This window comes from Podarcis vaucheri (assembly GCF_965113315.1).
Source record: "Podarcis vaucheri genome assembly, chromosome: 4".
NCBI classification, from domain to species: domain Eukaryota; kingdom Metazoa; phylum Chordata; class Lepidosauria; order Squamata; family Lacertidae; genus Podarcis; species Podarcis vaucheri.
Window position 1 is genome coordinate 1,880,920 of NC_138762.1, and position 27,849 is coordinate 1,908,768.

The 27,849-nt window shown below is 45.9% G+C and overlaps 1 protein-coding gene and 1 long non-coding RNA gene across 4 annotated transcripts in view; one reads left to right on the forward strand and one right to left on the reverse strand.

Annotated features, from left to right (window-relative positions):
• Positions 1-27,849, forward strand: part of LOC309530638 — a 130,714-nt gene that overhangs the window by 73,880 nt on the left and 28,985 nt on the right. The window contains exon 1 of one of the 3 annotated variants that reach the window (XR_014218799.1): positions 2,186-2,525. The exons of 1 other annotated variant lie outside the window; for it this stretch is intronic. This is a non-coding gene — a long non-coding RNA (uncharacterized lncRNA). Of the gene's footprint in view, positions 1-2,185; positions 2,526-12,344; positions 12,478-27,849 lie in introns of those variants that run through there. One more of the 3 variants, XR_014218800.1, reaches the window with a different exon arrangement.
• Positions 1-27,849, reverse strand: part of LOC309530592 (uncharacterized protein) — an 88,952-nt gene that overhangs the window by 47,248 nt on the left and 13,855 nt on the right. The gene's annotated exons all lie outside the window — the stretch shown is intronic.

Below are 27,849 nucleotides of genomic sequence, written 5' to 3' on the forward strand. Positions count from 1 at the left end.
CTGAGACACCCCCAGGGAGAAGCGGCCTCCTCCTGCTGGTCTCACCTTCCAGCCCCCATGTGACGCTTGACCCTCTAATAAATCCTCCCTCTGCAATCTGACCTGGCTTCATGTGTCTCCTTCTCCGGGACGGAGGGAGGGGACTGGCCTGGGAGTGGGGGATAGAAACACCTCCTGTTAGTTGGGGGGCTGGGAAAGGGGGGGCTTCTCTGTCACTCAAGAGGAACCATTGAGCACCACTGGGGGGGCGGTTTCAGGACTCTGTGGCACTTTGCCCCCCTCCGTGAAGCTGGAGTGCTTTTCGGAGCCAGGGACCCCTGCTGTGTCCCCAAATCCTACATCCTCAAAGCTCCTGCCAGACTGACCCCCCATGCCCCAATCGCCCCCCCGGTCATCTCCCCACCCAGTTCTGGTCTGTTGCCCTTTCTGTTCTTCCTACTGTGGAGAAATTGGGGGCGAAAGACTCAGAGGGGGATGCGGACCCTTCCTCTGCTCTGGATTCCATCCCTCTGAATAAGGGGTGGGGGTACCAACAGGGGCCACCCAGAGAGACACCCAAGGGCCACTCCCCCCCCGCAATGCCCCTCCCTGCCTCTTTCCAGATGGGTGTCGGGGACGGAGCTGCTTCTTAATCGGCAGGGAGAGGGCAAATAAAAACAATTACAACCCAATAAACTCCCCCGCCAACATATTTCACACCCATAATAACATCAAAGGAGTTTACCACCTTCATTGAAACATCAAACAAAGCGATCCAAAATAAAACGCCAGGGGGGCAGCGAACCCGGCAAGTCGCCCTTTGGGGGTCCCAGGCGGAGGTCTATGGGGGGAAAGGGTCTCCCCTAATCTTCCGAGGGGTATCGAAAGGGCACGACCCGCGCTCGCCCGGTAATTTATTTATTTTTTGGGGGGGGTTGTGATCCGGGATGGGCATCCCTGTCTGCCAGACGAAGCAGAGGCGAGGTTCTCCCCCCGTCCCAGGCTTGGAAGCAGCCGCTCCCCCTGTGGCTTTTGCCCTTCTGACTGCCAGCCAGGTGTCCTCGGGCGCAGAGCAAGCGCCTTCCTTGCGCCCTCGGGCCATGCGCTGGCCCAGAAAGCTGCCTGGCTCCTTCAGCAAAGGATTGCAAACTGTCCCCGAACAGCCCTGGCCAAGTCCCGTGGGGAGGGCGGGGAACGGCTCTGAATGGGGACACAACTGGCAAGCGAAGAGGCACACGCCCCCTTCAAGGGGATCCTGATTTCTGCTGCAGGAGAAGAGCATCTGTGTGGAAAGAGGCTGATTTCTGCTTTGCTTGAACGGGGCAAGGAGGGGAGGGAATCTTTTAAGTTATGGGGCTTTTTCGGGATCTGCGTCATCTCCCTTCCCCTGAAGCAAGGAATGCAAAGATTTCGGGAGGAGCGGACTTTAAATTTGCCTCTTTGCGATGGATTAGTTTTAGAAGTCAGGACTTTGCCTGAAAGAAGATGGAGAGGAACAACCTTGAGGGACTTTTGAGGGATTTTGACACACACACCCCTTGGGACTTCCTCATGAGAAATAAAAGCAGTAAAGAAGAAAAGAGGGGTGACAACTGGATCGACTGTCTGCTAAGCAGGAAGATTTATGAGTTTAGGGGGGAGGAAGGAGAGGAGACCAGGATTTTGTGGAGATTACATCAGCCCACCTCCTTGGAGCCTGAAGGTGGAAACAAGAGCAGGGAAAGGGACAGGAGGGACCACATTGTGTAGCATCTTGACGGCTTCTGAGACTTTCAGACAGAGAAGAAGAGAAAAGGATTGCGGATATTTATTAATGAGCTGGTTGTATGTAGAATTGAGGATTAAATTTGGTGGAATGTGAAGGGTAGGTGGTGCTAGAAGATTGGCAGTGTTTGCAGTGGGGCTGTATATTATATATTTATACAAACAACCCCTAGGGGTTTCATGTTCACCCTCTGCAGTCCGCGCTAGTGAGGCTGAGTTGCTGGTTATGGGGGTCAGAGGTCGGACAGCCGAGTCCAAGGCCAGGTAAGGGAGGAAGGTGTGGATGTTGTCTGGGAGGAAGCAGGGCCTAAGAAAGCATTGCGAACAGAGTTTCAAAGGCTTGGCTCTTGAGGATAATTGAGCCCACTGAGGATAATTAAGGCTACTTTCAGATTATTATTATTATTATTATTATTATTATTATTATTATGGGTTTAACAATTGAGGGCCCTTGGAATGTAGGACAGGACTCTGCCCCAGGGAGCTCACATTCAGGTTTCACAGCATGGGGAGAGAAAAGCAGAGGGAGAGTCGGAAGCGAGTGGCCCCGGCAGCAGTTTATTTTCTCTGGTAAAATTCCAAAACAAGCAAACTTCAAACCTAAGAAAACGTCAACAACTGTGGTCCGCCCTCACGCATGTTCACTTCATCAGCCTGAAGGTGGAAATAAGAGCAGCGAAAGGGACAGGAGGGACCACATTGTGCAGCATCTTGACGGCTTCTGAGACTTTCAGACAGAAAAGAAGAGAAAAGGATTGCGCATATTTCTTAATGAACTGGTTGTATGTAAAATTGAGGATTAAATTTGGTGAAATGTGAAGGGTGGGTGGCGCTAGAAGATTGGCAGTGTTAGGGGGGAGTGTATATTATATATCTATACAAAAAAAAAACAACCTAGGTGTTTCATCTTCTGTCAGGAGCTCATTCTACACTCGAGTAGGACCCTGGCAGAGACACATGCCCGACTGGCATGTTCTCTCCCTCTTGGTTGATCGTTTGGCAGCTTCATTAGCTTTCTTCAGCCCAAACATCACAGTGACCGATGCCAACTGACAATCGGCACACTTAGGGATCTGCAAAGTCTTCACAGCTTGTGTAACAGAGCTCAGCAACTCAGCATTTTGGCTAATCTACTTTATTTACGTATAAACAGACAGGGAGCACTGCACCATGGCTCCCTCTCTCTCTAGCATCAGACAGCAAAGAGAAAAAGAACAATAGTCCCACTTCACAGAACACAGTAACACAAACATCCTGTCTCCGTCACTTCCCACTCTGTGGAGTCAAAACATACACCGTCATGCGATGGACAAAAATCCCATGACTAGTGAGGCTAAGTTGTTGGTTACTGGGGCCAGAGGTCAAACAGCCATGTTCAAGGCAAAATAAAACCTAAAGTAGGGATTCAAAGCAATGTAATTAAAAGGGAACTAAAATATTGCTACGTGCCACCCCAGTCTCTAGGCGGTGCATGACTCCAAGGGTTTCTGCTCTGCTGTGTTTTATTGACCTCCCTTAGGAATGTTTCGTTAAAGATAATTGTCTAAGATCATTGTTTTGCTAAATGTCCTCTGTATACTTGACATTCCTTTGCAATGTCTTATTCTAAAATATTGTTTTGAGTTTCGGGTGGGTGGCTTAGCCAGTGTGATGCTGGAGAGAGTCCCTTCTAATTCCCATGTTTCCTGTCTGGGTATGATTAGTTTATTACAAGTTCAGCCATTATTTATCAAAGGAATCTTCTGTCCATGGTTTGTAAGCCAAACCAGGGAGGCTTGAATTTCTGCAAAAACCCCAAGTCTATGGAGGTGGAATAAAATTGGACGAAAGTGTGTAAAAAAAATATCTGGACGGGAAATCATTGCTGCACACTTGAAACAGTCCAGTCTAAATTCTTAAGACAGATTCTAGCCATTCCACCATGCGCACCAAATGCGGCCCTACGGCTGGAGACTGGCCTCCTCTCCGTCGAAACCCGAACATTCAGCTATTGGCTTCGCTTAAATTTAAACCCATCCGGACTACTACCTCTAGTAGCACGAGATGCTCACAGAAGTCGGTGGTCCAAAGTAGTGCATCAAAAACTACTTACATGTGGCCTCCAAGCACAGCATCTTCTGAAAATGGGTCTCCCCAAGGCAAAAACCATTATTGACCAGCGCATGAAGGATATTGAGCAGCAGAATAATCTGGCCTATGTTAAGAAATTTAGTGCTTGGTACGCCTATCTGCCCCCCTCCCACTTTTATTTTCGGGCACCTTATTTGTGTACCTTAACCATTGCAAAACTCAGACGGACCTTTACACTGGCCAGACTAAATATGTTACCCTCAGCTGTTCTTGAAGGTAGATGTCAAAAAAATTTATTTGAGAACCGGCTCTGCCCCTGTGGAGCTGGCTATGTAGAGACTGTGTCACACATTCTCTTGTCTTGCTCCCTATATAAAGATCTCAGGGACGAGACCATCACGCCGCTCCTGTCTGCCATCCTGGGCCGCTCTTGTGAAGCCAAATTGTTCTCACTCCTAGCCGACCAGAACAGCTCGACAACAGAGAAGTTTGCCAGATTTATCGAGAGAGCAATGAGACTGAGAGCTGCTATCTGAATGACATCAGTGTCATCACCCGGATTCCTTGCCTAGGATCTTATTATTACTATCATTATGTTTTACTACTATCATTTTATTACCTCTGCCAAGTTTTAAGTACTGAGATTATTAATTTATCTGCATCTGCTTATTATCTTTCTCCCTGTCCTGACCCCCCCCCCCGAGGTTATTTTTATATTTATAATCTTTCAATTTGGCTGGTCTATTTACTTAACCGACCTGGAACAATCTACCAGAGAAAAGGCCGCGGGCCATGGGACAGAGGGTCATTGATGAATGATAATCCAGCTTCTACCTAGGGTTTTAATAGGTCATAAGATTTTATGGTAATGATATTTGTAATGTATTTTTGTCAGTGTTTGTCCTTTGATGCCATGGCCTGTCAGCTACGCAAATAAAGTCTATTTCCTTCCTTTCCTTTCCCCCTGTGGCTTTTGTTCTTCTTACTGCCAGCCAGGTGTCCTCAGGCGCAGAGCAAGCGCCTTCCTTGCGCCCTCAGGCCATGCGCTGGCCCAGAAAGCTGTCTGGCTCCTTCAGCAAAGGATTTCAACCCTCGCTGGGTCCAGGAATGAGAAGGGACTCGCTCCAGCATCCTACTGGCTAAGCCACCCACCCCAAACTCAAAAGAATATTTCAGAATAAGATATTACATTCACAGCGGAAGAAGACGACCTTTCCGTGGACCTTGGGCACAGTGGCTACCAGGCTCCTTTAAGCCAGCCCATGGCACACTGTCAAATGCCACATGGGGGGAAAGCGGGACCCCATCTTCTGGGGCCGCACTCCTGCGTGAATCACCTGACCCACACAAGGTCCCTGGCCTTCCAATGTGCTTTTTTGAGGGGAGATTGCATTCCGACATCGCCTGAGAGCAGGGGGCCCCAAAAGACTGCCATGCTCACGCAGGGAAAAATGAGATGTCCCATTTGTTCTGGCACAGTTGAGGGGATATGCTCTGAGCCACTGAGTGCCTGAGACTGGGGGAGGGGCGAGGAAAGCACGGGAGGGGGAGGGGGGCTGGGGGGCTTCCGTTGGACATCTGGTTGGCGAGTGGGAGGAACGGGAGCCCAGCTCTCCTCATTTCTTTATTTCCTTCATTCATAAGAATTAACAGGGTATAAATCCAAGGACTCCCTGGCAGACGAGGGAGGGGCATCCCTCGCAGAGGGTTTGAATGCCTTTTTTGCCCGTTTTGAAGTAACATCTGCAGCAACACCTGTTGAGGCTTTACCAACACCACCACCACTCCCTGTGAAGGCCTTGCCACCATCACCACCATCACCATCATCATCAGTACAAAGGAATGTAGTAGTCTCTGTGGAAGAAGAAGAGATGAGGAAGGTGTTGAAGGGAATCAACCCAAGGAAGGCCACAGGGCCGGATGGGGTAGCTGGAAGGGTATTGAGAGACTGTGCAGATCAACTAGCAGGAGTTTTCACTGGGATTTTAAATCGATCCCTAGCCCAGGCTATTGTTCCATCCTGCCTAAAGTCCTCTACTATCGTTCCAATAGCAAAAAAATCTAACCCGGAAGATCTGAATGACTTTCGTCCAGTAGCACTCACACCTATAATCATGAAGTGCTTTGAAAAGCTGGTACGAAATTATGTCATTGCCTGCCTACCAGAGGGACTGGACACATTCCAATTTGCTTATAAAACAAAAAGATCGACAGAGGACGCTGTGGCGATTGCCCTCCATGCCGTCCTTGCACATTTGGAGCAGCGGGGGGGTTATGCCAGACTGCTTTTTTTAGATTTCAGCTCGGCATTTAATACTATTCTACCACAACGTCTGATGTCTAAACTGGAAGATCTGGGGCTTCCATTATCACTTTGTGGGTGGATATTGGACTTCTTGTCAGACCGCCCCCAGAGGGTTCGGTTGGGCCCTTATACCTCTAGTATGCTTAGGACTAACACAGGAACACCACAGGGATGCATACTCAGTCCGCTCCTTTATATTCTCTACACGTACGATTGTGTCGCTGCTCACCCTAGTAATAGGGTTGTCAAATTTGCAGATGACACAACCGTGATTGGGCTCATCTCTGAAAGGGAGGGTGAAACGGACTATAGAGATGAGGTGGAGCGGCTGACAGAGTGGTGCAGAGCTAACAACTTGCTCATAAATACAAGGAAGACAAAGGAGCTTGTGGTGGACTTCAGGAGACAGAAGAGCAATGTCCAGCCACTTTTGATTGATGGGGTCTGTGTGGAGAGGGTAACAACGTTCAGATTTTTGGGCAATGAATTACAAGAGGATCTGTCCTGGAGTGTCAACACAAGGGGGCTTGTGAAGAAGGCGCAGCAGAGACTGTACTTTTTGAGAATACTAAGGAAAAACCATCTTCCGCAGAAACTGCTGCTTGCCTTCTATCACTGTGCCATTGAGAGCGTGCTCACTTATGACTTATGTGTGTGGTATGGAAGCTGTACTGCCCAGGACAGGATGGGGTTGTGCAGAGTTGTTAAGGCAGCAGAGAGCATTGTTGGCTGCCCACTCCCCACCTTAGAGCAGATTTATGCCACAAGGTGCCATAGGAAGGCACTGGACATAGTAAAAGATCCATCGCATCCTGGTCACTGTCTCTTCGAGCTCCTGCCGTCGGGACGGAGATACAGGACGATGAAGACAAGAACGAGCCATCTTAAGAACAGCTTCTTCCCCAGAGCGATCTCGGCCCTGAATGGGAAGCCTGGACTTTGAAAGTCATCTAATCTTCCTTGCTGTTTTATACTGTATTGTTTTAATTAGTGTTTTTATAGTTGTTTTGATTTTGTGTGGAATGCCCTACCTGGGTGGATGGAGCAGCCAAGTAATTTCGTTGTCCCCGAGAGGGGGCAATGACAATAAAGATATTATTATTATTATTATTATTATTATTATTATTATTATTATTATTATTATTATTATCATCATCATAGGTATTTATAAAAACATTTCATATTCATTTATAAAAATATTTGTACACCACTGTGTCATACAAAAGTATATCCAGGAGATTTACATCAGTAAAGACATAATACCTGTTTAACCTTTGAAAAAGTGAACAACAGACATCAATTAACCATTTGCAAATGATGCGTTCGTAATTGCCTGCACAGTCTGGGAGGAATAGAAATGTTTTCAGCAGGCAACTACAGCTTTGCATGGAAGGTGCCCCCTGAATCTCCAGTGGCAGAGAGTTCCACTGGCCTGAGGACACGAAAGGTTCAGTTTCTCTCTGTTGTCCAACGAGTTTCGCCAACAACCAGCGATGCTCCTGCAGACTGAGTTATGCTCCTTTAATTCCAATGTTCGCTTGGCGAAAGTGTATTTTTGCTGTGTCGGAATGGCTGCTGCTTGGGTGATCTGCAGCAGAGTCATTTTCACCTCCTCCTGAGCCACAGGTCGGCCTCTTGCAGCCGGAGCTATCAGGGGGAGCCAGGCCTGACTCAGCAGGAGGCTGGGCAGATCTGCAAGGTCATCCCTGCATATGGAGCTCATGCAGCAAGCCAGGAGAAGGGGGGGAGCCCATGGGTGGTGAAGAGAAGGGGCTGCAGGATGAGGACCCCGGAGCAGGGACCGTGCACCCCAGCCTTCCAGAAAGGGATGCCTGAGCAGCTCCTGTTCCGGCCCTGTGAAGAAAGCAAGGGGAGCTCTGAGTGGAGAGAAGAGGCAGCTACAAGGCGCTGTGATAGGACTGTATCATCATCATCATCATCATCAAAATTTGTAGGCCACCCTATACCCGCAGGTCTCAGGCGGTTCACAGGATAAAATGTAAAAACGCAAAATGCATATTGAAAACAGAAGCAGCCCGATATGTGCCATGGACTTGGGGAGTGTTGAAGGAGAGGCAGCTGTCGTCGGGTGCAGGATAAAGGGCCAAGGAGACTTCTACTTGAACCCCTGCCCAAAAGCTCGCCTCTGGTTTGGCCTGGCCACCTCCCAGGGTCTTTGTGGGGATTCAATGGGACAAGAAGACCCCTATCCCAAACTCCTTCGCAGATTACGAGGACACAACGAGGATCGATAAACGAGAGGCTACTCCTGGTTCTAAGCATGACATTCAAGGCAGGCCCTCCAAGCGTCCCTCTTTCCCAGTTTCTGATTTGATCCCGGAATGTCCCACTTTCCCTTAGGATATCCCTGTTTTCATCGGGGAAATGGTGGAGGGTATGGAGTTATGCAACCCCCAAGCCAAGGAAACAAGTAACTATACGACCTTTAGAAGACCTCTGAAGGCAGCCCTGGAAAGGGAAGTTTTTGAATGTTTTATTGTGTTTTTGTATATGTTGGAAGCCGCCGAGAGTGGCTGCGGCAACCCACTCAGATGGGCAGGGCATGATTTATATTCTCTTATGGAATAGGATGTCCCTATCTTCACCAGACGGAGAGGTATGTCAGGGCAGCCGGCACTTTGATGCAACAGCCACGTGGCATCCATTAAGAGGGACCGCTGCCCAATCGACTGTTTCTGCCCACTCCCCAGCCTGGTGCCAACGCCATGCAGCCCACAGTGTTTGCGCAACACACAAGTTACGACAGCCGTCCTTGCACTGAGGCCCACGTGCCAAGTTACTAGCAGAGCAGGTTGGCTTTGCAAGAGCCAAGAGATCCAGAAACTTAATCGTAGACCTGTAAGGGACTCCAGGGGTCATCTAGTCCAGCCCCCTGCAACGCAGGAATCTCAGCTGAAGCATCCCTGGCCGTTGGCTATCCAAACTCTGTTTCAAAACCTCAAAGGAAGGAGAGTCCACCTCCGCTTGTCAAAGTCTGTTGCACTGCTGAACTGTTCTTACTGTCAGAGAGCGTTTCCAAATGATCAGCCGGAATCTCCTTTCTTGCATCTTGAAGCCATGGGTTTGAGTCCTGCCCTCCAGAGCAAGAGAAAACAAGCACGCTCCCTCCTCCATGGGACAACCCTTGAGATATTTGAAGATGGCTCTCATATCTCCTCTCCGTCCCCTCTTCTCCAGGCTTAACATACCCAGCTCCTTCAACCGCTCCTCATACGGCTTGACTTCCAGACCCTTGATCACCCTGGTTTCCCTCCTCTGCACACCTTCCAGCTTGTCCACATCCTTCTTAAACTGTGGTGCCCAGAAGTGGACACAGTGTTCCAGGTGTGGTCTGACCAAGGCAGAAGAGAGCAGGACTATGACTTACCTGGATCTGGACACTAGAGTTCTGTGGATCAGACTAGAACAGCATTCCCTTTTTTTGCTGCTGCATCACACTGTGGACTCATGTTGAGCTTGTGGTCCACCAAGACCCCTAGATCCTTTTCACATGTACTGCTAGTAAGCCAGGTCTCCCCCACATTACATTGATTTTTATTTCTCCATTCCAATTATGCATAAAATAGTCTTTTCAAGTCTTTGGTGCTTTTTCATATATTTCTTGATCATCTAGTAAATTATCATTCAATCTCCAACGAAAAGTCTGTTCCTCTATTCCTCTAATCCTCTAATCCCAAAGAGTTTTTGGTTGACTGTTAAGGTCATTTTGAATCCCAATTGTGTCGTCTGCAGCTTCAGCTACCATTCCCAGTTTGGTGTCAACTGCAAATTGGATGAGCACCCTCTCAATTCCTTCATCCAAGTCCTTTATAAAGACGTCAAACAACAACAGACCCAGGACAGCACACTGCGCACATCACTTAGCACTTCTCCCCAGGTTGATGAGGAACCATTAAGGAGTCCTCTCTGGGTTTGGTCAGTCAACCAGCTACCAATCCACCAAATAGTTACCTTGTTCAACCTCCATTCAACAGCTTCCTCACTAGAATATCATGAGGGATTTTGTCAAAAGCCCCACTGAATTCAAGATACATTATGTCCACAGCATTCCCCTGATCCACCAAGTTTGTACCTCTGTCTAGAAAAGAGAAAAAAGAAAGAAAGAAATCAGATTGGTCTGGCTGACTTATTTTGGGGAAACCTATGCTGGGTCTCAGTAATCGCAGCATCTTTTTCTAAACGCTCATAGACTGAGTGTTGATATATCTAACAGGCTGAGCAAAAGAGCAACTGCTCTGGCTTACCTTCCACTTCAGTTGGGGAACTCAAGCCCAGATCCTCAGTTATAGACGGCCCAGAGAGCCCTCTTGGCTCTGCAGATCAGCTCATCCAGCTGACGGGACAAACGACCTTCCAGCCATCTTCAGCAGCCAGGATCACATACCCTCCAGCATTTCTCGTTGAGGGTCTTTTCTGCCTTGCAATGCACCAGTTACTCCACTAATGTTTTGATTTGCTTTTGCTAAGGAATTATGGGTGCATCAACACCAGAAACTTAAATCACCTGCAAATCACTTCTGCTCCTTGCACTGAATAACCTCGAGTGCCGTAGGTTTCTTGAGCTTAGATTTCTGTTAAGAGACCGCTGACACTTTTCCACGACTACACGCCCCAAGGTTGGTAGCAAGGATGAATCTTCAGTGGGAGATCTGCTCAGATGTCTGCTGGGTGCCGTCTGGGGGACAGCCTGTCCTTTGGGTTGTTGGGAATGAATTCAGCCACGGTCGGGGGGGGGGGGAATGTGTTCTTTCCCCATGAGCTCAAGCGTGTGCTGGGTGAATCCTTTAGACTCCGCAAAGGACACCCCCTTCCATCTGTGCTTTCTGTAGCAGCACTTGTCATGGCGGACTAGCATGGCCTTTCTTAATGGCGCTGCAACTTGCAAAGCTCATCAGGAGCATAACGGGGCAATGTATTAGGCACCTCTGTGAAGCCAAGAAATGCTGCCTGATGGTTAGCAATGAATAATCTAGCACAGTCCTTCAAAGGAAGTCCCTATTATTCCCATTTGACAGATAAGAACATACAGTGGAATCCAAAGTAAGTTTGTTGAGCTCAGAACTCATCAAAACCAAGTTAATCATGATTTTATAAATGGGATTTAAGGGCAACAAGTAACAGCGCAGTTGTCGGCGTGTCCAGCTAGAAACTGCCCTGTCAGATTGGACCAATTTGAAACTGCCCTGTCAGATTGGACCAAGCTCCATTTAGCCCAGTGCTCTGTCACTGATGGTGGTCAGCCAGGGCATGAGGGTGATGGGTTTTGTCCCCACCCTCAGCAAGGATGGGGAAACCCAAATCTTCTCAGGCTCTGTACTCAATGTAGAGTGAAAGCACATGATTTCGCCCAAAGACGTCTGGGAAGTGTAGTTTACCCCCTCAAAGAGCCACAATACGTAACAAACTGCAGCTCCCGTGATTCAGCTGGAAGCTCAATCTCTTTCTTCAGTGCTGGAGATGGGACAATGTTCTCTCCTGCACCTGAAGGCAGCAAGCCAGCTTGGGGGTGGCAGGCTGTGTTTGTCCTACGATGCCTCACCCCTGTGTCCTCCGGCCCAGTATCTGCCCCTGAAGCAGCCACCTCACTCCCAATGACAGGGGTGGCCCTGGGCAATCCTGGCCACATGCCCTGATCTGTGCCAGGGCCCAAGAAAGCATTGCAAACAGAGATGCAATCGCTTGTATCTTGAGGATAATTGAGCCCATTGAGGATAATTAATTGCACTTTCAGATTATTACTGTTATTATTATTTCACCATGTATCAACTGAGGGCCCTTGGAATGTAGGACAGGACCCTGCCCCAGGGAGCTCACATTCAGGTTTGACAGCGTGGGGAGAGAACAGCAGAAGGAGAGTTGGAAGCGGCAGGGGTAGGAAGACAGGGGGGTTAAACAAGGGCAGGGATTGGGAGCCGATGGACTGTCAGCTGGCAGTGGGGATGGGAAGCAGAGTCAGACCACATTTGGAAGACCTCGGGTTCCCCATCTCTGAGCAAGAGCTTCGTTCACAATATGGGCTTTGAAGCAGAACAGGTGTACAAAAGGGGGAAGGAGTGAGGAAAGAATTGAGGACTTCTAATGTGACCCAAAGTCCTACAGCCAGAAAAGTTGAGGTCACAAGCAGGTGTTTCTCAGGAGAAAGATGATTCTGCGCCCCTTGAAATGTCCTCTGAATCAGTCTGGGCAAATACACACATGGGATTCAGAAGCATCACTGCCTCTGATGGTGGAGGGAGAGCAGAGCCAGCCAGACTAGGAGCCATTAGAGCTTCTCCTCCATGAATGGGTCTAGTCCGTCTTTCAGGCCACCCAGGTTGACATCTGATGTCTTTCCACAGGTAAGAAGGCCCTTTGTCTCATACCCTGTAGCTGAATCACCGGAGGAGGAACTCAATGTCCAGGCCAAGCGACGCTCCTTTGGGGCTGCCTTCAGATGTCTTCTAAAGCCTTTATACTTGCTTGTCTCCTTGGCACAGGCGTGGCATTACTCCATACCCTCCAGGATTTCTCAGAGGAAAATAGGCATGTCTAAAGGAAAATCACAGCATTCTTTGATCAAATCAGAAACCAGGACAGCTTCTGTAAACCCAGGAGGAGGAGCTTTGGCGCAGGGTATAAAAGGCTCCAGCCCTGGAAGAAGCTCCAGCTCAGCCCAGAAGGTTTTCTCCAGCAGCCGAGAGAAGCTCCCAACCCACAGCCAGCCATCATGGCAACCATCATGATGACAGTCGACGTGGCCGCCTTGAGTGGGGGGACCCTTGCCCGGTAAGTCCAGGGGTGGTCGCCTCTCTAAGCAGGTTGGGCAGGAACTCCTCTTTCCACTTAGATAATAACCATCCATGCCTCTCCCTTTCTCCTTCCTTCCTTCCTTCCTTCTCTCCAGCTTGGTCATCGAACTCCCCTATGTCTGTTGTTTGATCTCTAACTTTCGGGACCTCCCTGACCCTCCCCTCTCATTAGCAGCCTCTCCAGCCCTCTTTGCACGAGGTCAAGGAGGCTTTTTCCGAGCTGCGTGAACTGCTCTGCGACAAGCTCCACGTGGACCCCGTCAACGTCAGGGTGAGGCTGCTCCCCCGCCCCAAGGGGCTGCCCTGGGGGGGGGGACTGGGGTTGCCGTGTGTGTATGTGTCACTCTGGGTGGCTTACAGGACATAAAACATGGTAAGACATTAGACATTTCCTGTTACAGGGTTGCATTCAGATTTCAGTTAGTTTTTCATTGCCTTGACATCTGGTGGGACGGCATTCCACAGGGCGGGGGCCACAACCGAGAAGGCCCTCTGCCTGCTTCTCTGTAACTTCACCTCTCACAGGGAGGGAACCACCAAAAGGGTCGCCTTCAAAGGTAGTGCCACATAGAGTGCATTGCAGTAGTCCAAGCGGGATATAGCCAGAGCATGCACCACTTTGGTAAGACAAGCTGAGGGCGGGTGGGGTCTCATCCTGTAGACCAGATGGAGCTGGTACAAAGCTGCCCTGGACACAGAATTGACCTGCGCCTCCATGGACAGCTGTGAGTCCAAAATGACTCCCAGGCTGCGCACCTGGTCCTTCAGGGGCACAGTTACCCCATTCAGGACCAGGGAGTCCCCCACACCCGCCTGCCCCCAGTCCACCCTAAACAGTGCTTCTATCTTGTCAGGATTCAGCCTCAATGTGTTGAATCTGCTGTGGGATCTGTTGTGGGGAGAGGGTGTCCCACACAGGGGCCCCTGGCAGAAGGAGTCACCCTCTCCTTTCTCTTCCAGTTCCTGGGCAACATCCTCATCATCATCCAGCTACCCCCCCCCTTTGGACATGCTTACCACCATGCCTTCCACAAGCTGCCCGGAGTGGTGGCTCATGCACTGGCCTGCCGGTCCCACTGAGACACCCCCAGGGAGAAGCGGCCACCTCCTCCTGGTCTCACCTTCCAGCCCCCATGTGACCCTTGACCCTCTAATAAATCCTCCCTCTGCTATCTGACCTGGCTTCCTGTGTCTTCTTCTCTGGGACGGAGGGAGGGGACTGGCCTGGGCGTGGGGGGTAGAAACACCTCCTGTTAGTTGGGGGGCTGGGAAAGGGGGGGCTTCTCTGTCACTCAAGAGGAACCATTGAGCACCACTGGGGGGTTTTAGGGCGCTATGGCATTTTGCCGCCCCCCAAGCTGCAGTGCTTTTCAGAGCCAGAGACCCCTGCTGTGTCCCCAAATCTTTTATCCCCAAAATTCCTGTCAAGGTCCCCCCCGATGCTCCCAGGGCCCCCCCTGGTCTTATTGGTTGTCTCCCCACCCATTTCTTGGTATTTGCTCCAGTTCTGTTGCCCTCTCTGTTCTTCCTACTCTGGAGAAATTGGGGGTGAGAGACTCAGAGGGGGATGTGGACGTTTCCCCTGCTGTGGATTCCATCCCTCTGAATAAGGGGTGGGGGTACCAACAGGGGCTGAAATATACTCAGAGTCACAGAGTGATTTCATGCTCTTTATTCAGCTCATAGTGGTGAGGAGGAATGAATGAAAGTCCCCTCACAGTATCTGCTTTATATACATTACTTCTTCGTCGGTGACCCCTTTGGCTTCTAGGAGGAAGGTGAAACGGGAGGCGTACGCTTCCCAGTCTCCAGATGCTGGGTTGAATGGCGAGAAGCTGCTGTTGGCTGCCATTCTGAGTTCCTTGTGTCCCGGAGCTGAAGCCTGGATACACGGTGCGAGGCAGCGGTGCGGCAGGTGGCGGTGCTGCGGTGCTGTGTGTGGCAGTCAGCTCAGCGGGATCCCACCTTCGTCGCCAGTGAAATATACTCAGAGTCGCAGAGTGATTTCATGCTCTTTATTCAGCTCATAGTGGTGAGGAGGAATGAATGAAAGTCCCCTCACAGTATCTGCTTTATATACATTATTTACACAATGGGCTGCACATGATTGGCTAATTCCGGAATTCTACTGTAAGCCAATCAGGTTGTGGATTCACTTCAATCTGGAGCAGGATTGGGTGGTTCCTGCCAACCAATCATACTGCTGCATTGTTCTAGGACCAATCAGACTGCTGCATTCTGAATCCTATTGTTCTAGGACTAATCAGACTGCTGCAATTTGGATCCTATTGTTCTCAGTACATAACAGGGGCCATCCAGAGAGACCCCCAAGGGCCACTCCCCCCGCAATGCCCCTCCCTGCCTCTTTCCAGATGGGTGTCGGGGACGGAGCTGCCTCCGAATCGGCAGGGAGAGGGGGGAATTAATTTCGTTTTATCCATTTATTTGTTCATTAAATCTGGGGGTTCACAGGATGAAATTACGATATAAAAACACAAAACACATAATCAAATAAAAACAAAGACAAGCCAATAAACACCCCTGCCTACATATTTCACACCCATAATAACATCAAACAAAGCGATCCAAAATAAAACGCCAGAGGGGCAGCGAACCCAGCAAGTCGCCCTTTGGGGGTCCCATGCGGAGGTCTATGGGGGGAAAGGGGCAGGTCTCCCCTAACCTTCTGAGGGTATAGAAAGGGCACGACCCGCGCTCGCCCGGTAATTTTTTTTTTTTTTTTGGGGGGGGGGGTTGTGAGCCGGGATGGAAATCCCTGTCTGCCAGACGAAGAAGAGGCGAGGTTCTCTGCTTGGCTCCTTCAGCAAAGGATTTCAAACTGTCCCCGAACAGCCCTGGCCAACTCCCGTGGGGAGGGCGGGGAACGGCTCTGAATGGGGACACAATTGGCAAGCGAAGAGTCACACGCCCCCTTCAAGGGGATCCTGATTTCTGCTGCAGGAAAAGAGCATCTGTGTGGAACGAGGCTGATTTCTGCTTTGCTTGAACGGGGCAAGGAGGGGAGGGAATGTTTTTAGTAATGGCAGGGGTCTGCAACCTTTAAGACAAAAAGAGCCACTTGGACCCGTTTCCAAAGAAGAAAAAACTGGGAGCCGCAAAACTCGTCAGTATAAAAATAACTTTTTTGTCACTTTTTATTACTTATTTGTTTGACCCCTCAGAATTACTCCTCTTCATAGAAATAAACGTTAAATTAACAAGTTACCTTTGTGTGTGTGTGTGTGTGTGTGTGTGTGTTCTTCACTCCCCTTTCAATGCAGTGACCAGCGTACATGCCCCTTACAATGTAGCGGGCGGGCGGGCGGGAAGGTGACGTCGGGGCAGTGCATGACTAACGCACGCACCGCCTCCATGCGACGTCACAGCCAGTACAGCGCCTGCCACAGTGGGGAGTGTCGGGGCGCACAATGTGAATTGTGCTCGGTGGTCTTAGCAGCCCCTCCCAGTCACCAGTCTAGCTGCCGCATTCTGGATTAGTTGCAGTTTCCGTATCACCTTCCAAGGTAGCCCCACATAGAGTGCATTGCAGTAGTCCAAGTGGGAGATAAGTAGAGCATGCACCACTCTGGCCAGACAGTCAGGGAGGGTCTCATCCTGCATACCAGATGGAGATGGGAGACAGCTGTGAGTCCAAAATGACTCCCAGGCTGTGCACCTGGTCCTACAGAGGCACAGTTGCCCCATTCAGGACCAGGGAGTCCCCCACACCTGCCCGTCCCCTGTCCCCCAAGAACAGTACTTCTATGTTTTCAGCATTCAACCTCAGTCTGTTGAATCCGTTGTGGGATCTGTGGTGGGTAGGGGGCGACCCACACATGGGCCCCCTGGCAAAAGGAGTCACCCCCTCTTTTCTCTTCTAGCACCAGGGCAAAGTCCTCATCACCCTCCTGGCCGCCGACTTTGGGAAGGAATTCACCCCTGGTTACCACCATGCCTTCCACAAGCTGGTCGGGGTGGTGGCACATGCGCTGGCCTGCCGGTCCCACTGACACCCCCCCAGGGAGAAGTGGCCGCCTCCTGCTGGTCTCGCCACCCCCCAGGGAAGAAGAGGAGCCTTCCTTTGTCCAGTGCTTCTTCCTGCTTCTTCCATGTGGTAGTTTGAAGTCTTGTTGCAACAATAAAGATCAGGCCAAGTGGCTGCTGTTTTGCTCCAATACTCTTGACTGGTGTCTTTGTTTGACAATCCAAGTGAGCCTGGGGCATGTTCCCGTAACAGGAGGTATGTCAGGGGAGCCGACACTTTGATGCAACAGCCACGTGGCATCCATTAAGAGGGACCGCTGCCCAATCGACTGTTTCTGCCCACTCCCCAGCCTGGTGCCAACGCCATGCTGCCTAAAGAGTTCGTGCAACACACAAGTTACGACAGCCGTCCTTGCACTGAGGCCCACGTGCCCAGTTACTAGCAGAGCAGGTTGGCTTTGCAAAAGCCAAGGTGAAATATGCTCGGAGTCGTGTGTGGATTTCATGCTCTTTATTCAGCTCATAATTGTGAGGAATGAAAGTTCCCCCAAAATAAAATTGGCTTCCAGGTGGAAAAATCAAAATTAGAGACTGAACTGTTAGAACCCAATACTAAGAATTTGTCAAGAATGTATAATTTGCTGTTGAAATGGAATACACAAGATGAAACAGTTAAATCAGCCATGATTAAGTGGGCACAGGACATTGGTCATAACATTATGTTTGCTGACTGGGAAAGGTTGTGGAACACCGGTATTAAATTTACGGCATGTAATGCCTTAAAGGAAAATATTATGAAAATGATTTATAGGTGGTACATGACCCCAGTCAAGCTTGCAAAAAATTAACCACTTGCCTGATAACAAATGTTGGAAATGTAAAGAAACTGAAGGTACTTTTTACCATCTTTGGTGGACATGCCCGAAGATTAAGGCTTTCTGGGAAATGATATATAATGAAATGAAAAAGGTACTTAAATGTACTTTCCTTAAGAAACCGGAGGCCTTCCTCTTGGGCATTGTCGGCCAATTGGTGCCAAAGAAAGATAGAACTTTCTTTATGTACGCAAGAACAGCAGCAAGAATACTTATCGCAAAGTATTGGAAGACACAAGATCTACCCACCCTGGAAGAATGGCAGATGAAAGTGATAGACTATATGACATTGGCCAAGATGACTGGCAGAATCCGTGATCAGGGAAAAGAGACGGCGGAAGAAGAATGGAAGAAATTTAAAATTTACCTTAAGGACTACTATAAACTTGACGAATGCTAGAATGTCGAGGTTTTGAGAAAGAAAGGGTTACAGTGATATAAGATTAGATTAAAGAAAAGATTAAGAGGACAGAGGTTGGACAGAAATATTTAGAAGTTGCTAAAAAATTTTGGACATTGGGATGCAGAAAGGGGAGGTATGGGGGAGTCTGAGAAAAGAGGTTTATGGAAAAAATGTTATGAAACTATACGTGTTTGTATGTCTTTTTATATGTTTGTTTGTCTTAAAAAACTTTGTAAAACCAATAAAAAAATTTATAAAAAAAGAAAGTTCCCCCAAAATATCTGCTTTATATACATTATTTACACAATTGGTTGCATGTGATTGGCTAATTCCAGAATTCTCCTGTAGGCCAATCAGGTTGCTGATTCACTTCCACCTGGAGTTGAATTGGGTGGCTCCTGCGGACCAATCAGACTGCTGCATTTTGTTTTTGTTTTTTAAGAATAATTTTTAATTAACCGACCAATCACATCAAATCAAACCAAATTACATAAATTCCAAATTACACAGCCGAATTTTAAATTTTTGTTGGGGGTACCCATATTTCAAGTTCCGAAGGGATCCAATCAACTTCTTGCTTCTTACTGCTGTTTTAATGTCCACAAATCTAACCTTACGATGTTCACAGTATTATCCAGTCCTTTCTTATTATTTTTCCACATCTCTTGTTGTTATTTTCGTATATTTTTCCTTTCTCTTTGTGACCTCTGATAGTCTCCGCAAGCTGGTTAGAACAGTTTGTAATCCTGCGTGGATATATATTTTTTTAATCCAGTAGCCATATCCAGACGTTTTCCATATAACATCACTTCCATACATCAAAACAGTCTTAGCGTCATTAATCTTCAACAATCTGCCTCCTTTCTCAAAACCTCTGAGGAGATTCACTAGGAATGCAGTCTGAAAACAAGTCCATTCTTCCTCCCGGCTATAAATCCTTTGGCAAGATGGCGACTCCGAATTAATTGCCGCGCCATTCCCAAAAGCTCTTATTGCTTCTCGGTCTCCATAAAGCATACTTTTGGTTAAAGTTTATCTCCACACAGACCTTAATCATCCTGCTTGGGTCAGTTCAACCGACGGTTGTAATGAGGAGGGGTTCTTGTAAATCACATAGAAGGAAAGTAAAAAAGGTTCCCCCCCATTCAGCCCCGTTGTCAACATACCCCGCCTTTAGTGTATCTTCATCGTAAAATATTCCTGTTTCTCCAGCCCGTCGTCTTCTTTCGCAGAGGTCACTTACCGTATTTTTTGCTCTATAAGACTCACTTTTTCCCTCCTAAAAAGTCAGGGGAAATGTGTGTGCGTCTTATGGAGCGAATGCAGGCTGCACAGCTATCCCTGAAGCCAGAACAGCAAGAGGGATTGCTGCTTTCACTGCACAGCGATTCCTCTTGCTGTTCTGGCTTCTGAGATCCAGAATATTTTTCTTTCTTGTTTTCCTCCTCCAAAATCTAAGTGCGCCTTGTGGTCTGGTGGGTCTTATAGAGCGAAAAATACCGTAAATTAGCAGACTTCACTCCCCTTCTTCACTTGAAATATGTGCAATTGCTTCTTTTGTAATTAATTATTCCGAATTGCTGCAACTAGTGCGCGATCAGAGACAGTGTCCAGGAGAGCCGAGGTCCACACAGGGGCATTCTGCCTAGGGCCCTCACCCCCTTCTTTCAAATTAAGGGGTGATTTATGGGCACAGCAGGCAAGGGCAGTGTTCCCCATTTCCTTGGGGCAAGAAGGGAAGCTGCCTACTCCCATAACAGCCTCTTAATTTCCCCGTGTGGGTCGGAGAGATGGTATTGTCGGCCGTCTTCCAATGCGCCCCCTAGTGGCCCCCAGACTGCTGCATTTTGGATCCTATTCAACTCAGTACATAACACAAGAGATCCAGAAACTGAATCACAGGGCTGTAAGGGACTCCAAGGGTCATCTAGTCCAACCCCCTGCAATGCAGGAATCTCAGCAGGACAGAGGGCCATCCAACCTCTGCTTCAAAACCTCCAAGGAAGGAGAGTCCACCTTCTCCCAAGAGAGACCGTTCCACTGCCAAAGAGCTCTTACTGTCAGAAAGCTTTTCCGAACATTTAGTTGGAATCTCCTTTCTTGATACTTGAAGCCATTGGTTTGAGTCCTACCCTCCAGAGCAGGAGAAAACAAGGTTGTTCCCTCTTCCATGGGACAACCCTTGAGATATTTGAAGATGGCTATCGTATCGTATCGTATCTCCTCTCCGTCTCCTCTTCTCCAGGCTTAACATACCCAGCTCCTTCAACCGCTCCTCATACGGCTTACCTTCCAGACCCTTGATCATCCTGGTCACCCTCCTCTGCACACCTTCCAGCTTGTTCACATCCTTCTTATTAAACTGTGGTGACCAGAAGTGGGCGCAGTGTTCCAGGTGTGGTCTGCCCAAGGCAGAAGAGAGCAGGACTATGACGTCTCTTGATCTGGACGCTAGACTTTTGTGGATGCAGCCTAGAACAGCATCACCTTTTTGCTGCTGCATCACAGTGTGGATTCATGTTGAGCTTGAGGTCCACCAAGACCCCTGGATCCTTTTCAAATGCACTGCTAGTAAGCCAGGTCTCCCCCATCCTATATTTGCGCATCTGGTTCTTCCTGCCTAAGTCCACAACCTTATAAGACATTTGTCCCTGTTGAAATTCATCTGGTTAGCTTGTGCCCAGTTCTCCAGTCTGTTAAGGTCATTTTTTATTTTGTTTTAATATTTTTTATTAAATTTTACACAGATTTTCCAACACAACGTAACAAATTTTTGGCTGTCACAGCCCAGGACTTCCTTCAACCCCTTCTAATTTTTTTTTAAGTTATGCATTACTATGCTTATTGTTGTAAATCCAGTCTTACATCATCTTAGTCCTTTTCACACACACACAAAAATCAGCTAATCTTAGTCCTTTTCACAAAAATTTGAATAGTCCACCTTACAAAACTTCTTGCAACTCTACAAGTGATGTTAAGTAATTACTATTGTCTTTCAAATACAACATAAATTTCTTCCAGTCCTTTTCAAAAGTCTGGTCCTGCTAGTTTCGAATTTTCCCTGTAAGTCTTGCCAGCTCGGCATAGTCCATCAATTTTATTTGCCACTCCTCTTTTGTGGGTATTTCTTCTTGCTTCCATCTTTGGGCTAGTAATAGTCTTCCTGCAATAGTTGCATACAAAAACAGGGTTTTTCCATATATATTTTTAATTTTCACAAAATTATAAACAAACAAACAAACAAACAAACAAAAATCATAACCTTATTAAAATTACACTTATTAACATTGTTAAATGACTTCCTCGCTTCCCCTTGGTTGAATTTCCATGCATATCCTTTTAACGGCTTTCCAAATCATAATTCTTATGAACTTAACTTAGTCTATTAACATCCTTATATCTTACCAATTCAAAATTAAACATGTTCAGCATCACTTAACTTATATTAATTCCTAAGCCAATCTGTTTCCTGCAAGCTATTTCCAATTAATTTAACTTCACAAATTTAGCTAAATAATCATAAAATTTTGTCCATTCTTCCGGATACTCCTCCTTCTTCTGGTAGTAGACTCTTCTGGTTAGGTCGGCTAGCTCCGAAATATCCACCATCTTCATCTTCCATTCTTCCACCATTGGCAATTCTTGGGTTTTCCACTTTTTAGCTAATAATATTCGAGCAGGAGTTGTTGCATACAAAAACAACTTAAGATCTTTCTTGGGCAATTCCAAACCTGTTATTCCAAGAAGAAAGGCCTCTGGTTTCTTTATAAATGTATATTTCAACATTATTTTCAGTTCATTCTAAATATTTTCCCAGAGGTCTTTCACCTTGGGGCAGGTCCACCACATGTGGTAAAAAGTTCCTTCCTTTTCTTTGCATTTCCAACATAAATGATCACGGTTATGATATATCTTTGCTAATTTAACAGGAGTCAAATACCATGTGTACATCATTTTCATTATATTTTCCTTTAACACAGTATAGTGGTACCTCGGGTTAAGTACTTAATTCGTTCCAGAGGTCTGTTCTTCACCTGAAACTGTTCTTAACCTGAAGCACCACTTTAGTTAATGGGGCCTCCTGCTGCTGCTGAGCATGATTTCTGGGTTAGCGGAGTCTGTAACCTGAAGTGTATGTAACCCGAGGTACCACTGTACATGCAGTGAACTTTACCCCTTTCTTCCACAGTCTTTCCCAATCCTCAAACATTATATTGTGTCCTACGTCTCTTGCCCAATCTATCATCACAGATTTAACTTGTTCATCTTCTGTATGCCACACCAACAATTAACTTATACATTTTCGACAAATTTTTACCTTTATTATCCAAAGCAAAACCATTTTTCTTATCCATTTTATACAATTAATTTGGTGGTAATGTAACCAGTTTAACTTATCTTTAATTTGTTCAAATGGTTTTAATTTATATCCTTCTTCATCTTCCAACAATAAATCAGAATATCTCAACCATTTGGTATCCATATCTAACTTTTTCTGGGCCTTTGCCTCCATTGGTGAAAGCCATCTGGGTGTCTTTCTTTCTAAAAGATCTTCATATTTTATCCAAACATCATACAACGATTTCCTAATTACATGATTTTTGAAAGCATTATGGGCCTTTACCTTATCATACCATAAATATGCATCCCAAGCAAACACATTGTCAAAACCCTCCAAATCTGATCTGTATCTTCTAGTTGCATCCACTCTTTAATCCAGCAGAATGCTGCTGCTTCAAAATAGATTTTTAGATTTGCCAGAGAAAATCCCCCTCTTTCTTTAGAGTCTGTGAGTAATTTATACTTAATTCTAGGTCCGCCCCCCCTGTCAGATAAATCTAGACAGAGCTTTCTGCCATTCTTTAAATCATTTTACATTGTCTATAACTGGTAGGGCTTGAAACGAAAAAAGCATCTTTGGCAACACATTCATCTTAACCGCTGAAATCCGGCCCATTAATGACAATTTTAAATTTGACCATATCTCCAAATCTCTCTTGATTTCATTCCATAATTTCTCATAATTGTCTTCATATAAGTTCAAATTTCCCCCAGACAGATTCACCCCCAAGTATTTAACTTTTTTCACAATATCTAGGCTCGTCTTTTCTTGTAATAATTTTCTTTCATCATTATCCAGATTTTTCTCTAATACTTTGGTATTGCTCTTGTTTAATTTAAATCCTGCTACCAGACCAAACTCTTGTATCAGCTCCAGTGCTTTGGCCGCACTGGAGTCTGGATCTTGTAATGTCAATACTAGGTCATCCGCAAAGGCTTTTAATTTGTATTTTTTGGATCCTATTGTAATACCTTTAATTTGTTCATCCCTTCTAATCATACTTAGCAAGAATCATAGAATCATAGAGTTGGAAGAGACCACAAGGGCCATCGCGTCCAACCCCCTGCCAAGCAGGAAACACCATCAGAGCACTCCTGACATATGGTGGTCAAGCCTCTGCTTAAAGACCTCCAAATAAGGAGACTCCACCACACTCCTTGGCAGCAAATTCCACTGTCAAACAGCTCTTACTGTCAGGAAATTCTTCCTAATGTTTAGGTGGAATCTTCTTTCTTGTAGTTTGGATCCATTGCTCTGTGTCTGCTTCTCCGGAGCAGCAGAAAACAACCTTTCTCCCTCCTCTATGTGACATCCTTTTATATATTTGAACATGGCTATCATATCACCCCTTCACCTCCTCTTCTCCAGGCTAAACATGCCCAGCTCCCTTAGCCGTTCCTCATAAGGCATCGTTTCCAGGCCTTTGACCATTTTGGTTGCCCTCCTCTGGACACGTTCCAGTTTGTCAGTGTCCTTCTTGAACTGTGGTGCCCAGAACTGGACACAGTACTCCAGGTGAGGTCTGACCAGAGCAGAATACAGTGGCACTATTACTTCCCTTGATCTAGATGCTATACTCCTATTGATGCAGCCCAGAATTGCATTGGCTTTTTTAGCTGCCGCGTCACACTGTTGGCTCATGTCAAGTTTGTGGTCAACCAAGACTCCTAGATCCTTTTCACATGTACTGCTCTCAAGCCAGGTGTCACTCATCTTGTATTTGTGCCTCTCATTATTATTTTTTGCCCAAGTGCAATACTTTACATTTCTCCCTGTTAAAATTCATCTTGTTTGTTTTTTGACCTCAAGCACTGAAATAAACAGCAGAGGGGAAAGTGGGCACCCTTAACTGGTTCCCTTCTCAATTCTAATTTCCTCCGAAACCACATTATTTACATTAATTTTAGCTTTTTGTTCCTGATAGATCCCTTTAATACCATTTAAAAATCTTGGCCCACCCCCATACTCTCAAAATTATATAACATAAACTCCAAGATATATTGTCAAAGGCCTTCTCTGCATCAATAAACATTAACATTGCTTTACAACTCTTTCTTGCTTCCAGCTTTTCCAGGATATCCAACACATTTGTAATGTTGTCTTTCATATGTCTTCCAGGCAGAAATCCTGCCTGGTCCTTGTGGATATACTTAGACAAAACCTTCTTTAGCCTGTTAGTCATTATATTTGCAAAAAAAATTATAATCCACATTGAGTAGGGAGATTGGTCTATATTTTTTAACATTGGGTCTACTTCCACCAGGGGTTGAAAAAGCCAATCTTTCAATGTCTTGTAATATTTCGCTGATAGACCATCAGATCCCGGTGCCTTGCCAAGTTGCATTGAGTTTATTGCCTGTTCCACTTCTTGTCTTGTAATTAGGCCTTTTAGTAGGATCTTTTTATCTTCCGGAATCTGCTGCAAACCATTAATCTTTATAAATTGCTCAATTTTTACCAAATCCTCTTTGTCCTTTTTATACAGTTGTTTATAATATTTGTAAAAACATTTTCTTATATCTGCAGGGTTCTCTATTGATTTGCCTTCTGTTACAATGTTTGTGATAGTACTTTGCTTTTGTTTCTTCTTTAATTGCCAGGCTAATAATTTCCCACATTTATTTGCAGATTCAAAATTTCTTTGTCTCATCCTTCTCAACTTCCATTCTATTTCTTGATTTACTAACTGTGAATATTGAACCTGTAAGGCCTTGATTTCTTTTTGAATCTGCAAATTCTTTGGGTTTCCTCTAAGCTTCTTCTCTTTGTCTTTTAGTTGTTCCATAATTTTATCTTTTCTCTCAGTCTGTGACTTTCTCCTAATTGAATTTTGTTGTATCAGAAACCCTCTCATTACTGCTTTGCTGGCATCCCAAATAACCCTTGTTTCCATTCCTTGGGTCATATTACGCTCAAAATAGTCCTTTAGGGTTTTTTGGGCCTTGTTAACAATTGAAGCACTTCTCAGCAAGTCATCATTCATTCTCCATCTGAAGGAACCCTGTACAAACATCTTCAAGTCCATAAAAACTGCATTATGATCGGAGCAAGTTTTGGGGCAAATTTCCATTTTTGTTACTTTAGGAACCAAGTCTCTAGATATCCATAGGCAGTCTGTTTTCAAAAATACTTGGTTTGCATCTGGAAAAAAAGTAAAGTCTTTTTCCATTGGATTTCTGGTTCTCCATATGTCTGACAAATCAAATTTGTCAGTTAGGTCAAAGAAAGTCTTAGGTAATCTGCCAGAGTTTGATATCTTTGATCTCTGAGTCCTGTCCATCAAAGTAGATGCAACCCCATTCAAGTCCCCCATCAATATTAATTTGTAATCCATATATTCCAAGAGACTTGCTTCCAGGTTCTTAAAGAATTCCACTTTGCCATCATTAGGTGCGTAGATTCCTAATAACAAATATTTTTCGCCTTGTGCTGTAATTTCAACTGCTATGCGTCTTCCTTCCTCATCTTTAAATGCCAATTTTGGATTCCATTTTTCTTTAATATAGAAAACCACTCCTCTTTTTTTGACTTTGTCTGAAGAAATAAATTCTTGACCCAATCTTTTATTTATCAATATTTTCCTATGTAGTCTTGTAATGTGAGTTTCCTGCAAACAAATTATATCTAAATTCTGTTTTCCCAAAATATAATAAATTTGTCTCCTTTTTTGGGTTGAGTTCATTCCATTTACATTCCATGAATAAATTCTCAATGCCATGCTGTCTAATTAGGGGGAAGCTGCCTCCGCCCCCAGCGGCTGTGAGCATTGTAATCCAAGTTCTTCCAAGTGCTTTTGCAGAAATCTATCCTTCTCTCCAACAGTCTTCATCTTTTGCTTTCTTCCTTCGAATTTGAAGAATAGGCCCTTTGGAAATTCCCACCTAAGAAAGATGTTCTTTTGTCTCAGAATGTCTGTCAAATCCTTATATTGGGATTTCAGGTTCAAAAATCGACGTGGGATCTCTTTAAGGAGCACCACCGCTTTGTCATGGATTTTAAGGCTTTTTTAATACTGATGTCCCAAACTAATGTCTCTTTGTTCCTTAGTCTTGAAGACCACTATGCAATCATAAGTTATTTTAGTCTCATTTTTAGGCCCAAATCTGTACGCTTTCTCTACCCAAGCTTCCACTTCCTCTTTTTTCAGGTCCCAATATTCCACAAAAAATCCTATAAGAGATTCTGAGTTTTTCTTCTTCCAGAAAGGGGACCCTCCTCAATCTCAAATACAATTCTTTTTCTTTCAACAGAAGGAAGGCGATCAAATTAGCATTTTCATACTGCAACCGTTCGAAGTCTGGCACTGTAATAGTCTCCAGCTGTGCCAACCTTGGATCATGTGTGGTTATTTCCTTTTTCTCGTCTTTCATGTCTGTACTTAAATGTTCAATCTTCTTTTCCAAATTATCTATGCTTGCTGTATTACAATCTAAACCTTTTTTTATGTCAGCTAACATGGACATCACCGACTCCTCAAATTGTGGAGTTTTAGAGCCATGTCTCAGCCTTTCTGAACTCATAATAGCTTAGGAATGTCAAGGTCAATCTCACAGTCTGGCACAACAAAGGAGAAAAACAAGTCTTCGGCCTTTGCGCACCGATTTTCAACTTTTCCAACAAAGGGGACTGACCTCCGTTTTTAGGTCTCCCTTTTCTTCCCAATCTTTTCGGAATTAGTTTTTAAAGTACTCACAGTTCCGAATTATTCAGTCTTTTTTATGAAGGAATTGGCTGCTCACGATCGCCAGTCTCGGAGCTTCGCTGCTTTGAAGGAAGCTTACCAGGGAGCAGGGGAGTCGCAAAAGGCACCTGCTGGAACACCAGGTCCTCAGAACGCCCGATCTGAGGTTCTTTCGAGGGAACCGTGACGCTCTCGCCGTCTCCCCAACTTCAAAGCGCAGAGGCTCTTTCAGTGGAAAGAGCTCTTGACTGCCATAACTAGGTGACCAACTGGAAGTCCAGCAAAAACAGTTTATTATTACTATTATTATTTTGTTTTTTAAAAATCATTCTTATGTTTTTCTAAACCTACCATATCAAGTAAAAGAGCTTCTGTTTTTTTTGGAAATGTATATTTCAACATTTTAAAAATTTCATTATAAATCATTTCCCAGAGGTCTTTCACTTTTTTACATTCCCACCACATGTGGTAAAATGCGCCCTCTTTTTCTTTACATTTCCAACATTTATTATTTGTTTTGCACATTTTGGCTAGTTTTACCGGTGTTCTATACCATCTGTACATCATTTCCATTATATTTTCTTTTAATGCACTGCAGGCTGAAAAGTTTATTCCCTCTTTCCATAACCTCCCCCAG